The 15,477-nt window shown below is 39.9% G+C and overlaps 1 protein-coding gene and 1 long non-coding RNA gene across 2 annotated transcripts in view; one reads left to right on the plus strand and one right to left on the minus strand.

Moving 5' to 3' along the window:
• LOC135778275 (protein CLN8-like) overlaps positions 1–8,272 on the minus strand; it is a 109,897-nt gene extending 101,625 nt beyond the window's left edge. Inside the window, exon 1 of the mRNA XM_065288733.1 lies at positions 8,126–8,272. The gene's annotated coding sequence lies outside the window, so the exon portion shown is untranslated. The remainder of the gene's footprint in view (positions 1–8,125) is intronic.
• A 67-nt stretch (positions 8,273–8,339) lies between these two features.
• LOC135778389 (uncharacterized) lies at positions 8,340–9,209 on the plus strand. The gene is made up of 2 exons (XR_010544569.2): positions 8,340–8,683; positions 8,779–9,209. It is a non-coding gene; the product is annotated as an uncharacterized lncRNA (long non-coding RNA).
• The last annotated feature ends 6,268 nt before the right edge of the window (positions 9,210–15,477 follow it).

Raw genomic sequence — 15,477 nt, forward strand, 5'->3', positions numbered from 1 at the left:
ATGTTTACATTTAATATACATTACGAAAATATTATATATGTTTTGAAAGCATATTATAATTTAAAGGCTTAATTGTACCTGGCATTTGAAAATAACACATTTTAGTGTTGCAATGGCAATACCGCAACACCGTGAAACCGTGGTATTTTTGCTAAAGGTTATCATACCACCAGAATCTTATACCGGCCCATGCTTAGTTCCGATACCATTTTTCTCTTCCCGATACCGATTTTGATACCTGGGCTCAGGGTATCGGCCGATACCGAGTACCGATCCGATACCTGGGTGTGTATCTGTAAAATATACAGCTATACATACTACTAGTCCTGTATGAATGGATATAACTGTTTTATGGTGTGCTTCATTCCTGTTTTATGGTGTGTTATTCCTGTATAAAACATGATGACAGTACATTTGACAGTAATATTTATTTTTCCTAAGAGAAAACGAGCCACAAATCTAACACTGTACACTGAAAGGGTATTTTAGTTTTAGAATAATTTGAAAAATCTGCGGAATTCTGTGGGATGATTATAAATGTTTTTAGAAAAAAATAGAGAATTTAAGCTATTAAATATTACAAAATTGCATCTAAAATAATTACTTTTTAAAGGCTTAAAATTAAAATAAATACAACAAACCAATGAGTCCTCTGAATTAAACTGGACCAACATGAACCAGATAATGTGCATGTCAAGATAGAATTATAGTTTGTAGCCTATATAAAATGACATATATTATTGTTTATATATATTATAGCAGAATAAAAAAGCTTGTGTAAACGTTCTCATTATGAATTAAGCACGTATGAAGATAATTTCATCATTTTTACAACGCAATGTAAACTTTATATTAACTCTTTCACCGCCCGCGTTTTTAAAAAAAGTTGCCAGCCAGCGCCAGCGTTTTTCATGATTTTCACAAAAGTTAAATGTCTTCCAGAAAATGTTCTTCTTCAAATATATAAACATACAATATACCAAATGAAAGAACAGACCCCCTGTTTTCAAACAAAAAAAATGTTTCATTCTACCTTCAGTAGTTACTTTGTAATCAGCTTTTGAATATGGGTAGGTTTCTGCAAAAACACCACATTTTGAGCAAAAAGCAGAGATAATTCCATTTTTGTGACGGACTTTTCATAGAGATCCCATTCAGAGCGATCTTTAAAACAGACACGGACATGCAGCCGCTTGCCATAGGGCAATACTTCCGGGTTTAAAAAGTTGCGGAAGGGCACCACCTAGTGGATAATAACGGTATTGCGGAAAGACGGAAAAACTCGTCATTGGCGGGGAAGCGTTTTCTCTTGATTGACGAGATATCTCGTCAATGGCGGGGAAAGAGTTAAACATAACAAGAGCATTCGTCTTGTAAACTGATTTGAAATGATGATGTGCTGACTTTCGCGTCACATAGACGACACAGACAAGAAAGATCTGCGGTGAAACTCAGTGGTAAGTTTTATTTCATCTCAAATATCAAACGGTTCATGCTCTTATCATTAAAAACAATCACAGCAAACAGCACACGCAGGGTTTATGTACTTATCAATGCTGCTCACAAACGTGCGAGGCTATGTATGTGTACTTGTTGTCAATGACAGTACTGGTCACTCACAAACGCGCTCAAGCGCGGGGTATGTGTGCTTGTCGATCACGGGCATTAAATCCGCTGAGTTCTCTGCCAAAATCTGTGGGCGCGGATTCCGTTGAGACATGTCGATGTTTTATTAGTCTGAAATACTAACAAACAGCGGACATACAGCTGCATGCTTTCATTTCTTTGCCGCTCTAAGTAAACAGTGGTTGGTCACGCATGTGGTAACTTCCTGGCGTTTGCATTCAGAGCAGAGAAGAAGAAATTAGTTTCGCTTTGCAGCGTTAGTAGCTATAACGGGCATAACAAGGTTTAGTAAGAAAATGGTATCGGATCGGTACATGGGTTCAAGTACTCGCTGATTCCGATGCCAGAATTTTTTGTGGTATCGGCCGCATTTCCGATACTGGTATCGGAATCGGAACAACTCTACAGAAAAGCTTATCCATGCTTTTATGACCTCTAGAATAGACTATTGTAACTCGTTACTCGGGGGATGCCATGCAAATCAGGTAAACAAGCTACAGCTGGATCAAAACGCCGCCGCAAAAGTGCTTACTTGATCTAAAAAGTATGACCACATCAGTCCAATTCTGGCATCTTTACACTGGCTACCAGTTAAATATCGCATACAATTTAAAATATTACTAATCACCTACAAAGCCTTAAATGGCCTAGCGCCCTCGTATATTAAAGAACTACTATCAGAATACAATCCATCACGTAAACTGCGCTCACAAAATTCTGGTCACTTAATTATCCCTAGAATATCAAAAGTGTCTAAGGGCGCACTCACATTATCCCAACCAAACCAAACCATGCCTGGGCGCGATTGCCACCCCTCCCTACTCCCCCAGGTGCACGCACTCACACTGTACTTCTTATCGATCCGAGTCCAGGCGCGCTTTCGTCATTAAGATGCGATTGTTTTGAAAAAGCAGGAAGTAAAGCGCTCTCTTAACACTGGAACCCACTGTAATGATAAGTCTGTGTTTTTATTCGGAGTCGTTTGGTGCGCGATTACAGACAGCCCTCTCACATGTCATCATATTGCTTAGTTGATCTGTCACGTGCGCAGCTCGGACATTAACGTAACCCCGCTGCGCGCATCAAAAGGTTTTTACGGAGGCAGATGAAGGTGAGTGGTCGCGCAACTGACGTCTTCACCTTTTGAATCGCGCTCAGGCGCGACTGCGCTCACACCACAGCCTTCCGCGCCTGAGCCCAAGTGAACCGCGCTCCGGCCCACCTCTGCAACCCAGCCGCGGCGCGATTAAACAATCCGCGCCCGGGCGCGGAACGAAGCGATCACACTAGTCAAACAAACCAGGCTTTGGGGGTCAAACGCGCCCGAGCGCGGTTTGGTTTGGATAATGTGAGTGCGCCCTAAGGGTGTTTTCACACCTGGTTCGTTTGAGCCCTCCAAACGCTCTCAGAGCAGTTCAGGGTGTATATGTGAATAAACCAAGTGATCTCAGACCCCCCTAAAAGGACCCAAAAGCGAACCGAACTCAGACCACATCTGGAGGTGGTCTGAGTACGGTTCGCTTTTGGGTTCTTTTGTGGTTCGATTTCTTTTTGATATGTGAAATCAATGAGTTCCCGGTCCGGTTCGCGTATGGTTTTAACACTGTATCAAAATAAACTGCTGCACAGAAAGCTGGGGTCTGAGTTCTTATGAAGTTGTGATGTGAACAAGAAAGGGTCTGAGATCACTTCAGTTCTGAAGAGGACTAAAAAAAGAACTGGGTCCTCTTTTGAGTTCACTATATTGTGAACACCAAAAGGACTGAGGTCACATTCGGCTAGTTCCTTTTCTGGTTCACTTTAAGTGAACTGGGTTTGGTTCTTTTAAAATGAACTATATGTGAAAACACCCTAAAGGTGGTAGATCCTTTTCCTACTTAGCCCCTAAGCTCTGGAATGATTTACCAAATAATGTTCGAGTATCAGACACAGCCGATCAATTTAAATCTAAACTTAAGACATTCTTCTTTAACAAAGCATTCACATAACATGTCCAGTAAATGTACTTTTCCCGCAGTAGTTATTTTTGTCTAGAGCAAAGCACTCACATACCTTATACGGGTAATATGCTATTGCCGCAATAGTTAGCTTGTCTGGAACCGAGCTGAATTAAACCACTATAATGTATGACACTTGCATTACATGTGAACTACGCTAATAGAATTCGCTAATAGAATTCTGTTTTTGTCTCCCTGTCTTGTCCTCGACCCCGAGGACAATGAGACAAACAGACCAGTTCCTGCTGCTGTGAAGGTCATCGCACCACTGATCTACTGGCTGTCCTTCAACGTGATGCCCAGCCGATGCGTGACCAACGACCACCGGCTGAACCAGTTTAATCCGCTTACCCGCTTCCTATCCTTACCGTGTCTATATATATAAATATATATTAATTTCTCCCTAGGGTTTTTTGTCCTTCTAGGAGTTTTTCCCACCGGGGTTTCTCCTAAGGGGGTTTTTTAGTCCCAGGGAGAGTCAGCCAACTTTGGCTTAACTTAGCACTTTACTGTATACATTATATTATTAATATGCACGCTTGTACGGTTTTAACCTTAGCCGCTATATTCTACTTCTTATACTATCTATTGATTTTCTGTGTTCTCCTCTACATCTTCTCATGTAAAGCTGCTTTGCAACAATTAACACTTGTGAAAAGCGCTATATAAATAAAATTGAATTGAATTGAATAAATAAAATATATTTCTTATTCTCTCTCTTTTTGACAGTGTCAGCTAGAGGAGGATGTACACCAAGAGAGTCAGGAGAAAAGTCAACAAACATTAACACAGACAACCTAAACAGAAGCTCTTAAAAGTTTTCTATAATGTTGAAATGTTTTAATATTAAAATAAACGTTAAAGTATAATTGTTCATTTTTTTACACACTGTGGTACAGACTTGGGTACCGAGTACCTAAGGTCGACAGATATGTTTTTTTTTCTCTGGCCGATGCGGATTCCGAAATTTAGAAATCAGGGCAGCCGATGGCCAAGTATGGTGGCACAAAATAAAACGTGACACTTTTCTAAGCGGGTTAAAAAGGGTAACTATAATGTATGGCGGAATAGCACTTCTGGGAGTACTTCGACTCGGTGCGGTAAAACTCCGCGCAGAGTCGAAGTTCTCCCAAAAGTGCTATTCCATCATACATTAGTTACCATTTTCAATGGTACGTTTTCTTTTGTGCCACCATACTTGGTCGTATAACTACTCATTTTAAATAGGAAAAACGTTGATGTGTTTGGTCATTTCTAACTTCATCTCTGTTTGGTACCATTGAATGAACTGGGCTAAGCTAAGTGCTATTAAAGTGTCGCCGCTCGCCACAGCGATTAAGTGCACGCACTAAGATGATAGAGGTAGGGTCCGAAATTAACACCAGTCAAGCGCCAAATGCGGGTAGATTTTCCGTTTGGCGACTAAATTCAAAAGGCTATCCGCCACACTGGCGGGTGATTTTCATACCAAAATAGTAATGCAGTATAATGTGTTTGCCAGTAACTAATCTGGGGCCGAGGTGAGCTAGCCACAGAATGGCCCTCATTTATCATTCTTGCGTAGAAACGGGCGTATATGTTGGCGTAAGATTATGCTTACACTCCTCTCACCGCCTGATTTATGAAGCTGTGCGTACCTCTGAAATTCAGGTGTAAGCAATATCTGCGCTTCATAAATGCCGCGGCTGAAAACGATCGTCATTAGAATAACACGCCCATATAAATTCAAGTCTCCACCTCCCCCACGCCCTCATTTTACGACATTGACACATGGAAGACGGCAAAGAAGAGAAACCAGGGAAGTGGAAAGAAACAAAATAGTTTTAGTTGGGAGTTTAAAGAGCGGGATGAAAGACACATTATTAATTGCATGACGTTTTGTAATATTTGTATTATTATTTTTATTATTAATGACACTTAATTGATATTTAGAAGAATAATTATTTATTATTATTATTATTATTATTTACTGTTGCCTACATCTAAATTATATGTCTGCTTAATGGTTCGGTTAAGTTTTTTAAAAATAATATTTTAAAATGATGTAGTAACTTTTGTAGTGTGTTTTTCTGTATTTACATACAGTTGTTTGTTAGCTAAGATCCAGTTTGATATGGAGCTCCGGATATAATTCAAATTAACAATTTGTTTCCACGACATCCACATGTTTTACTAGGCTAATTCATAATTTGAAGTAATAATAATTGTAATAGTAATTACGAAATATTATAATAATTAATTCCAAGGAACAAACTGTTGAATATTGGGAATGAATTTTATATTTATGGCCATACTTTAGACTAAATAAGAAAAAGAAGTGTCCATAATGTAGCATAAAAGATAATTCGTGGCCATGATTTTGTCCGCATTTCATCATGATCGGATTTATGGCTCCATTCAACACAAGCATTTTACCTTACCTATTCATGTGTAGCTATTTATTTATCATCGAATGGTATGTAACTAGCTTACCTTTTGATGCATTATTACATCCTTGCACTTTCTTGCAATGTGCCGCTTCAGATTCCAGGATGAATATTTGCTAACTTTTACAGTCTCTCCGCACTCCCTTTCAATTTTTTCTTCCTGTCCAATCTTAACTTTGATTTTTACTTTACATTTATGTATAAGGCTTGAATTCCATAACTTATTGCTAGACGTTTTTACAGATTCTCGAACTAGCAAATTATCAAAGGGCGTTCTGGGTTCAACGAGCGGTGCTGGGCGAGCGGAATTTTTAGAGAGGCGCTTTTATGGTATTATTACCGCACCGCTCAAGGCTCCGCTCACATGCTTTGCCCTGAAACGTCAGGTAAAGCGCCCAGGCTCTCAACTGAAGGAATACATATGCCTACAAATCAAATGCTTTGGTAAAGTCTCACAAATTAAACATTGAAGTACATGTTGCATAAAAATAAACACTGAAGTTTATAATTACTATGTTTTTGTTTTTTTACAGTGGGTCATAATATATAATATATTTTAGTTTGTCAGTGCGTTTTGTGGTGTTAGGAATTGTTTGCGCATTTCTGCACTAACTCAAAATGTGCGTACACCACCTCCTGAGCTGGCGTAGGATTTGAGCGTGCCGTACGCCAACGTCCATATTGATAAATCTCAAAGTCACCGTGGTTTTGGGTGTACGCCAGGTGTACGCACTTTTGATAAATGAGGGCCAATGTCTCTACGCTCCAAGTCTTGCGAGACTTGAAGCACTAGAGACGGTCTGTTGCTAGCTAGTACTGCAGCTAACTTGCGGTCTGCACCTGATATGTGGCGACATTTACCAGGAGTCAGTCAACCTTGGAAATGAAAATTCACAGATGAAAAGGGGGATAAGTTAAATAAAAAGTTCAAGTTTTGTGAGAAATGGAGGTATGGAGAGTTTAGTTTCAAGAGGCTGGCTAAAATATGATTCTGACGCTGTCGTGATGAGTTGTTCGGTGTGTCGCCAGTATGCTAAAGAACAACAAAAACAAAAACAACTCATTTGTCATCGGAAATTAAACGAAAAAACTTGAGAACATTCGTGACCATGAACACAGCAAATTAAATTAATGTGTATGTGACAAAAAAAGGCTGTTTATTATTCTGGCCGGTAAAAAATATGCTTGGCTGGTGGATTTTTTCATCTACCAGTCCCTGTGGCAGGTGAGCCAAAAATTTAATTTCGGACCCTGGGTATGCATCAACTCTTCTTGGTTAAGGTAATAACATAGTTTAATATGACAAAATGATGGAGTATCCCTTTAACTTCCACTCCTAATATATACCCCAAATCTAAATCCTTTTATCCATTAATACTAAGATACTCCATTAATTCTGTGCTCTCCTGTATATGTTCCTACAATGACATATTACATGTTCTACTCTCATACACTCCTACTAAAGCTGATGTTGCATTTTATCCTGAATGACCAAGCCTTAATCTTGTTAACATAACCTCTTCCTTCCTGTTTCTTCCCCTTATACTCTTGTTAGTCTCTACATATTTTCTAATTTTATACAAATGTCTACCCTTCATGTCCTTATCCCATATTTCCTACCATTTTTCTTCTAAAGATAATCTTAAGAACATCTAAGTGTACTTATCTGTGCTATTTTGAGACACCATGACTAAAATGTGCTAAAAAATGTATTTAAAAATGTATTCAGGTACCACTTGTAGAAAATTTGAAAAGTTTACTACAAGTGGTAAATAAATACATTTTCTATTTGTGCTGGTTAATAATAAACAATAGCATCACTACAGCATCTTAATAAACTTTAATAAATACTTTGATCGCAGTCGGTTGATTTTCATTGAAGAGTAAATTAGTGACAAAATTATTAAAAAAATTTTGTCCTGTGTATATGCTAGTAAAATACTTACCAGTATGATAAAACCTGATCATTAATTTGTTCCCAGAACGTTTATGGTGCTCCGTCGCGTGTTAAAGTTTGTTGTGTCCAAAAGTTTTGCATTGTAGTATATTTGTACTCATAGTATTTGTTGTTCCTACCTTTTGTAGACTCAAACCGAAGGAATCCGTTTCCGCTAAACGTCTACAATCATATTATTTCCAACTTGGCATACAGCTAAACTATAAAATTATTATTGTGTTTGCAGCTCACATTCCGCAACACAACAGACCACACAATCACGTGACTTTTCGATCACATGACCAAGTTTCGGAAACTCGGAAAATGCAGCTACGGACATAGATAATATATAGAAGACTAGATGCCCTATTGGCCGCTGGGGACTGAGAAATACGGCGGCCATCTTAAACCGGTCGTTCTCCTAGTTTCGTTGCATGGCAGCAGATAAGATGTCAGAGCACTGTGGAGCATTTTCCTGTTCTAATCGGCGGACGATCGCAAATAGAGCCCGGAGGATTATTTTCACAAGTACTTTTTAACATCGCGCTACTATTGGTTGTATTTTGTGAATAGAATATTACCAGAAAATTGAGAAAGAGCCAGCTTATTGATTTTACTGTACTGAAATCGTAGCCAGCTAACGTTCGCTAGGCTATGTTTACTGCACCAGCCGCTGTTCACCCTGCAAGGAGAGTGGGGTAAAGTAAAGTAATAATTACAAGAGTTTATCTGTTGTGAGTATTGTGTAAAGCGCTATATAAATGTGTATTATTATTATTATTATTATTATAAGGTGCTGTGAGCTGCGTGATCCGCCGAGCTTTAAAAAGCTGAGATGTCAACAGGAACAGAGGATGTTTTCCTTCGTAGGGAGGACATTGAGTAGACTCGGTTTGGAATCGACAACTATCAGTCTGACTCGTTGTCACTGGTTGTGTCTGTGTTTTTAAAGATAAGGCTCCACCATGTTGCCAAACTCACCTCTCTTGAACTACAGAAAGGGACCACGGGAAAGAATCTCTGGAAAACAGTCCTCTTTCAGGGGTGTGTGTGTGTGTGTGCGTGCGTGCGTGCGTGCGCGTGTGTGTGTGGGGGGGGTTTACAAATCATTTTAAATTGTTTCTTCACCATATTAAAAAGTCTTATTTTATTGCAACTATCTGTTTCTGCATCTTTGTCATATTTATAGTGTGTGATTTATAAAATATCTTATGTCCTACACCACATATTTTGATTTTGGACTCACTTTATATCTTATATCAGAATATTTTATTACTGTTTAGTGAATATTCATTTATTCCTACTATGAACATTAAGTGGCGCTGTCCACATTAGTGTTGGTAACACTAAGATTCTAAACCTAAATATTGACAAACTATATATTGTTGGAAAGCTCAAATAGTATAATTTTCATATTTCATTACCATTTGGGGAAAATTATGACACAATGAGAGTCAGTTTCTAAAAATGTTACGGGCCCACAGGTAGGCCAAATTTGTTTTTGCATATAACACTAAAACCCTACTCTAAACCTAAAAAATCATGGCAAGCTATATATCACCGGAAAGCTCCCAGAATGTAGTTTTAATATTTCAAAATCTTTTTGCATGAATAATATTGCGGTGACAGTAATTTATTAGTTTGTGAGTATACAAGAGTACAAGAGTATGTTGGAAAATCTAGTGGCAGTTGTTGGTAAAACCATTAAAATTGTGACCCAAACATAATTTTTTTGTGATTTGGATCACAACTACTTGAGACATATTGCTTCATGTTAACATTATTTATTGTGTGAAACATTAACTTTTATGTAATTTTATTTATAAATTAATATGTTACTGCATAATTTGATATATTAAAATAAAGGTAAACGGCTATAAAAATATTTATATTTAATATTTTTACGTTCTAACTCATTTGTGAAAAACCCTAAATTGTCTTCTTTAAAACAAGACCAAGATTAGGTTTCTAGCCCAAAGAATCCCAGAGAAATATTCATTTAAAGATGTACATCACATTGTCACCCCCACTCAAACGGGATTTGCGGCACATAAGGGGTTAAAATACGCCGAACCATGTGTCCTATATCATAGCTCCATGAATGACCTTTGCAGCAAAAAAACCCGCGTGAAAATCTGTTCGGTATTCACTGAGATATGATTAATTAAATGCGCTGATAGCTCAATCCACCAGTCATACAGATTACACTGAGTGGAGCGGGTGACCGATCTAAGATGGCGGCCCCATATCTCACCGCGCCAGTAGGCAGTAGCGGTCGATAGGGCGTCTACCTATATGATGTCTATGGCTACGGACCCCCAACCAGAGACCCGCATTCTTAGACCCCTTGTTTTTTCGAGACAGCGCCCTCTGCTATTTGGATGATCGTATAACACCCTTATCCAAATGACATTGAAAACAATAGGATGCAATATTACGGTCTCGTTTTACTTAAAGTTATCCATATAAATATTTGCGTTTCCTGCTTAATGCATGTGCCAAAAAACTCACTGTGTTCTCTGACTAACAAATTACCCAGTAGTCTGCAGTATTTTTTGAACGTGGGTGTAATTGAAAGAAAATTACTGATGGAAGGGATACAATTACAGATTGAACTGTCTTTTGTAAAATATTATATGATATTATATAGCTGCAATGTTTATTTAATGCAAAATCCAATTTTTCTTTTAGTTCAACCTATAATGGTCTTATTAACATTATATCATGCTAACATTACAAACCCTGTTTTTTGATATTTTGAATGGGAAGCAAAACTTAAATAATAATAGACAAAACACCAATAAAAAGCAATTCTGTATTTTATTGAACAATTACCTAAACATCATCTTGCTGTAAACAGGAGAAAGCAAAGAAAAAAAGGAAGAAAGAACTTTACTTTTCATCTTCAATTGCATTAAAAATAACTCCTCATTTATAAGTCTCTTTGGATAAAAAGCATCTGCTAAATGAATAAATGTAAAAATAATGTAAATGCATAAGTAAGTATTTATTTCCTGCTGGCGATTTTTCCGTCTTTTTTCAGTCTTTTGGAAACTGCTCTGTCAAATTCCTCAACTTCACTACAATAAAAGATGAATGCCATTGTCAAAATACAATTTTTTGCAAATACAAATTACAAGCATACCTAGAGTGATAAGAAGGGCTACGGAGGAACACCTCCTTGTAATGTATTGTCATGTTGACAATGCTTCTTTAAGTGATGCACCGGCCTCCGTAGCTGATGCTGTGACTCCTCCTACCTTGTATATTGTGCACTGCAGTTCTAAGTAAACTCAGTCTCTCTCGTTACTGAAGCCCTGTGTCAGTCTCATTATTTTACATGGTGTCAGAAGTCTGTCAGGAACAGATAATTAGCAAAGTATGGCATCATCACAGTTTGATTACCCCAAAATCGACTGGGATGCTCCAGATTTGTATCAAGAGTTCGAAAGATTTCGAAGCCACGTCCAATTCGTCTTTGACGGTCCGCTATCTGAGCAAACAGCGAAACAGCGTGCAGGTTGGCTGGGCACGTGGATCGGTGAGCAGGGCAGAGAGATATACAAGACGCTTCAGTGGAGTGAAGGTGAGAAAGATGACCCGTCTAAAGTCCTTGATAAGTTTGCCAACTATATAAGGCCAAGGAAAAATAAAAGAATAGCCAGACACCGCTTTAAGCAAAGAAAACAAGGAGTCACGGAAGGTTTCGATCATTTTGTGAAGGATTTGAGACTCCTTTTAATGGATTGCGAGTATGCAGATTCAGATGATATGTTGATCGACGCGATAATAGCGGGTGTAAGAGAAAAACGCGTCCAGGAGAGACTTTTAGACAAAGGGGAAGATCTAACACTACCCAAAGCAATTGAAATCGCCCAGCAGTTTGAACTGTCGCAGAAGCAAATTAAAATAGTCAGAGAGGAAGAGTCTCAAGTGCAAGCAGTACACGTAAAAGCAAAATACCAAACTGCAAACAAGAAAACTTATCAGAAAAAACAGACGAAATTTGTGCAGAAAGAAAGGCATGAAAATCGACCAAAAACCTGTCCAAGTTGCGGTAAGGACCCACAACATAAATGGAATCAGGGGAAATGTCCAGCAAAAGGCTCAGTATGCTCATACTGTCACAAGCCAAACCACTGGGTGGCAGTATGCCGCAAAAGATTAGTCAACACAGACAGTGTGCAGTTGCAATCTGAAACAGAAGATGAGGAAATGCTGAACATAAATGTCACACAAACAACTGAACAAAGTGATGATAAATGGACAGCAGACATTGAAATCCTGTGTCAGAAGGTCCCATTTAGAATAGATACAGGTGCAAAATGTAACACATTGACATTAAGTAGTTATCAAGCACTTCTTCATGATGGTGAGCTTAAATGCTCTAATCGAGTGCTGAAGTCTTACTCAAACCATAAGCTAAAGCCAGTAGCTGCGGTTGATCTTCTGACTAAATACAAGGATGCTAAGATGGTAACAGAATTTGAGATTGTGGACATTTCTCAAGAAAATGTGCTCAGTGGTGCAACATCTGAAGCCTTAGGCTTAGTTATGCGGCTTGATGCATTGCAGCCTACAAAGAAAGAAAATAAGACACATTCTGGTCACCTGACAAACAAACAAAATGTGCCAGCAGGACTAGATGGTTACCCAGAGCTGATTCACACTACTGGAACCTTACCAGGCAAATACACGATTAAAATCGACCCGGAAGCAAAAGGTGTAGTCCATCCTGTCCGCCGTCAACCAGCTGCACTGAAAAAGAAAATAATAGAGAAATTACATGAGATGATTAAAGATGGATACATCACAAAAGTCAGCCAACCGACAGAGTGGGTGAGTTCGATGGTAGCAGCTGTCCGCAATGGCAAGGTAAGGATCTGCATTGACCCGAGCGACTTGAATAAAGTCATAAAAAGGGAACATTACCCAATGCGCACCATCGAAGAGGTTGTCTCCACAATGCCTGGTGCTAAAGTCTTCTCAGTCTTGGATGCAAAATCGGGCTTCCTGCAAATAGAACTAGATGAACCATCATCATTTTTGACAACCTTTAATACGCCCATTGGCAGATTTAGGTGGCTTAGGCTTCCTTTTGGTCTAAAATGCTCACCGGAAATCTTTCAGCGTATAATGGATGAGATGCTTGAAGGCATCAGCGGAGCGATAAGTGTCATGGATGACATTCTCATTGCAGCACCCTCGGTAAAGGAACATGATGAGATACTCCGAAAAGTAATTCAGAGAGCAACAAGCTACAATCTGAGCCTCAATTTCGACAAATGCCACATCAAGCAATCTACTGTGCCCTACCTAGGACACCTGATAACATCAGATGGTCTGAAAGCAGACCCAGCTAAAATAGAGGCTGTCAAATCCATGCAAAAGCCAACAGACAAGGACGGTGTTCGTCGTTTTCTAGGTTTCGTCACATATCTGTCAAAGTTTCTGCCAAACCTCAGTGAAGTCGATGCACCTCTAAGACAGCTCCTGAAAGCTGATGTTGAATTTGCGTGGCAACCAGCCCAACAACAAGCCTTTGACAAACTTAAAGACTTGTGCACAAAGTCCCCAGTGCTGCAGTTTTTTGATCCGTCCAAGCCGGTTGAGATCTTCTGTGATGCCAGCAGCAACGGCCTTGGCGCTGTCTTATTACAGGACAGTTATCCAATTGCTTTCTCATCCAGGTCACTAACAGATACAGAAATGCGCTATGCGCAAATTGAGAAAGAGATGCTCTCAATAGTGCATGCATGTGTCAAGTTCCATAATTACATATTTGGAAACCATGTCACAGTTTATAATGACCACAAACCTCTGGAAGACATTTTCAAAAAGCCACTGCTTTATACTCCAATGCGCATACAGAGAATGCGCATCCGTCTCCAGTGGTATGACCTGACTGTTAAGTACAGACGAGGAAAGGACATGGAACTGCCTGACACACTATCTAGAGCTCAGTTACCAGAAAACAAGCCAGAGATGGAAGGCTTTGAGTGTGTCTCCATGCTAAATTTCGTTTCAGTCAGTGAGCATAAATATTCAGAGCTCCAGGACTGCACAAAGAAGGAGCTCAGCTGTCTTCAGCAAACAATCCGACAAGGCTGGCCAGACCACAGGCGTGAGGTGCCGGATGTTGTACAGCCATTTTGGGACTCACGAAGCCAACTTGTCATTTCTGATGGTATTGTCTATAAAGGCCTGCGTATAGTTGTACCCCCTTCCATGCAAGGTCATATGCTGAAAATTATACATCAGTCTCACTTAGGAATAGTGAAGAGCAAGCAGAGAGCTCGCGAGGTCCTATACTGGCCAGGCATGAGTGCGGAAATCGAGCAAATTGTGAAGAACTGCGGTAAGTGTGCAGACTTTCAGAATCGCTTACCAAGACAGCCACTCAGACCAACAGAAACGCCCGATTTTCCATTCGAAGAAGTAGCTTCTGACCTGTTTGAGTTTGAAGGAAACCATTATGTTCTGCTGGTGGATTACTACTCAAAATTTATTGAGGTGGATAAGCTGAAGGGCTTACATTGTCGTGCTATCATAGAAAAGCTCAAGGCTCAATTCAGTAGGCATGGAATCCCCACCATCCTTCGAACAGACAATGGTCCTCAATATTCAGCGGATGAGTTTAAAGTTTTCTGTCAAAGGTATGGAATCAATCACAAAACGTCGTCCCCGCATACGCCACACTCCAACGGTGAAGCAGAGCGCGCAGTCCAGACTGTCAAGAAACTTTGGTGTAAGGCACCAGACAAACACCTTGCACTGCTTGACTACAGAACAACGCCACTGGAGTCAGTAGGCCTTTCACCAGCTCAGCTGCTGTTGGGCAGGCGCCCCCGCAACAACCTGCCTGCTGCCCGTTTGCTGCTCACACCAGCAGCGTATGACCCCTTTAAAGTTAAACGGCAACTAGATAAAAGTAAAAGCATTCAGAAGTTTTACTATGATCGCAAGAGGGCAAGCGGTCCTCGTCCTGCGCTGAAGCCTGGAGATGAAGTAAGGATGCAGCCACATCCTGGCAGTCCCAAATGGTCTCCTGGAGTGATTGTGAGATCGCATTGTGCCCCAAGATCTTATGTTGTTGACTGTGGGAATAGAGAGTACCGTCGCAACATTCAGCATCTTCGCAAGAGTACAGCAGCCGCCAATGAGTCCCGTCACAGGCTTAATGATGATCAGTGGGCAGAGATGTCTGAGACAGTGAGTGTCGAGGAGCCAAAGACTGTGGAACATCCGGGCTCATCCCAAGCATCACCTGCAGAACTCGGATCTGCTAAGCAGATGCCGTCATCGGGACAGTACACTACCAGACGAGGCAGAGTTGTGAAGCCTCCTGACAGGCTCTGCTTGTAGTCAGGGACAGGCGTGGTAAAGACGCCTTGTGGAAGTGATGTGCTAGAAACCTCTCCTTCCTAGTTACACAAGTTTGTGTTCAGAAGTTTATTGTTGTGATAATTGATATCATTGATTAGGTTGCGTG

The sequence above is a fragment of the Paramisgurnus dabryanus genome, chromosome 17 (assembly GCF_030506205.2).
Source record: "Paramisgurnus dabryanus chromosome 17, PD_genome_1.1, whole genome shotgun sequence".
NCBI classification, from domain to species: Eukaryota; Metazoa; Chordata; class Actinopteri; order Cypriniformes; family Cobitidae; genus Paramisgurnus; species Paramisgurnus dabryanus.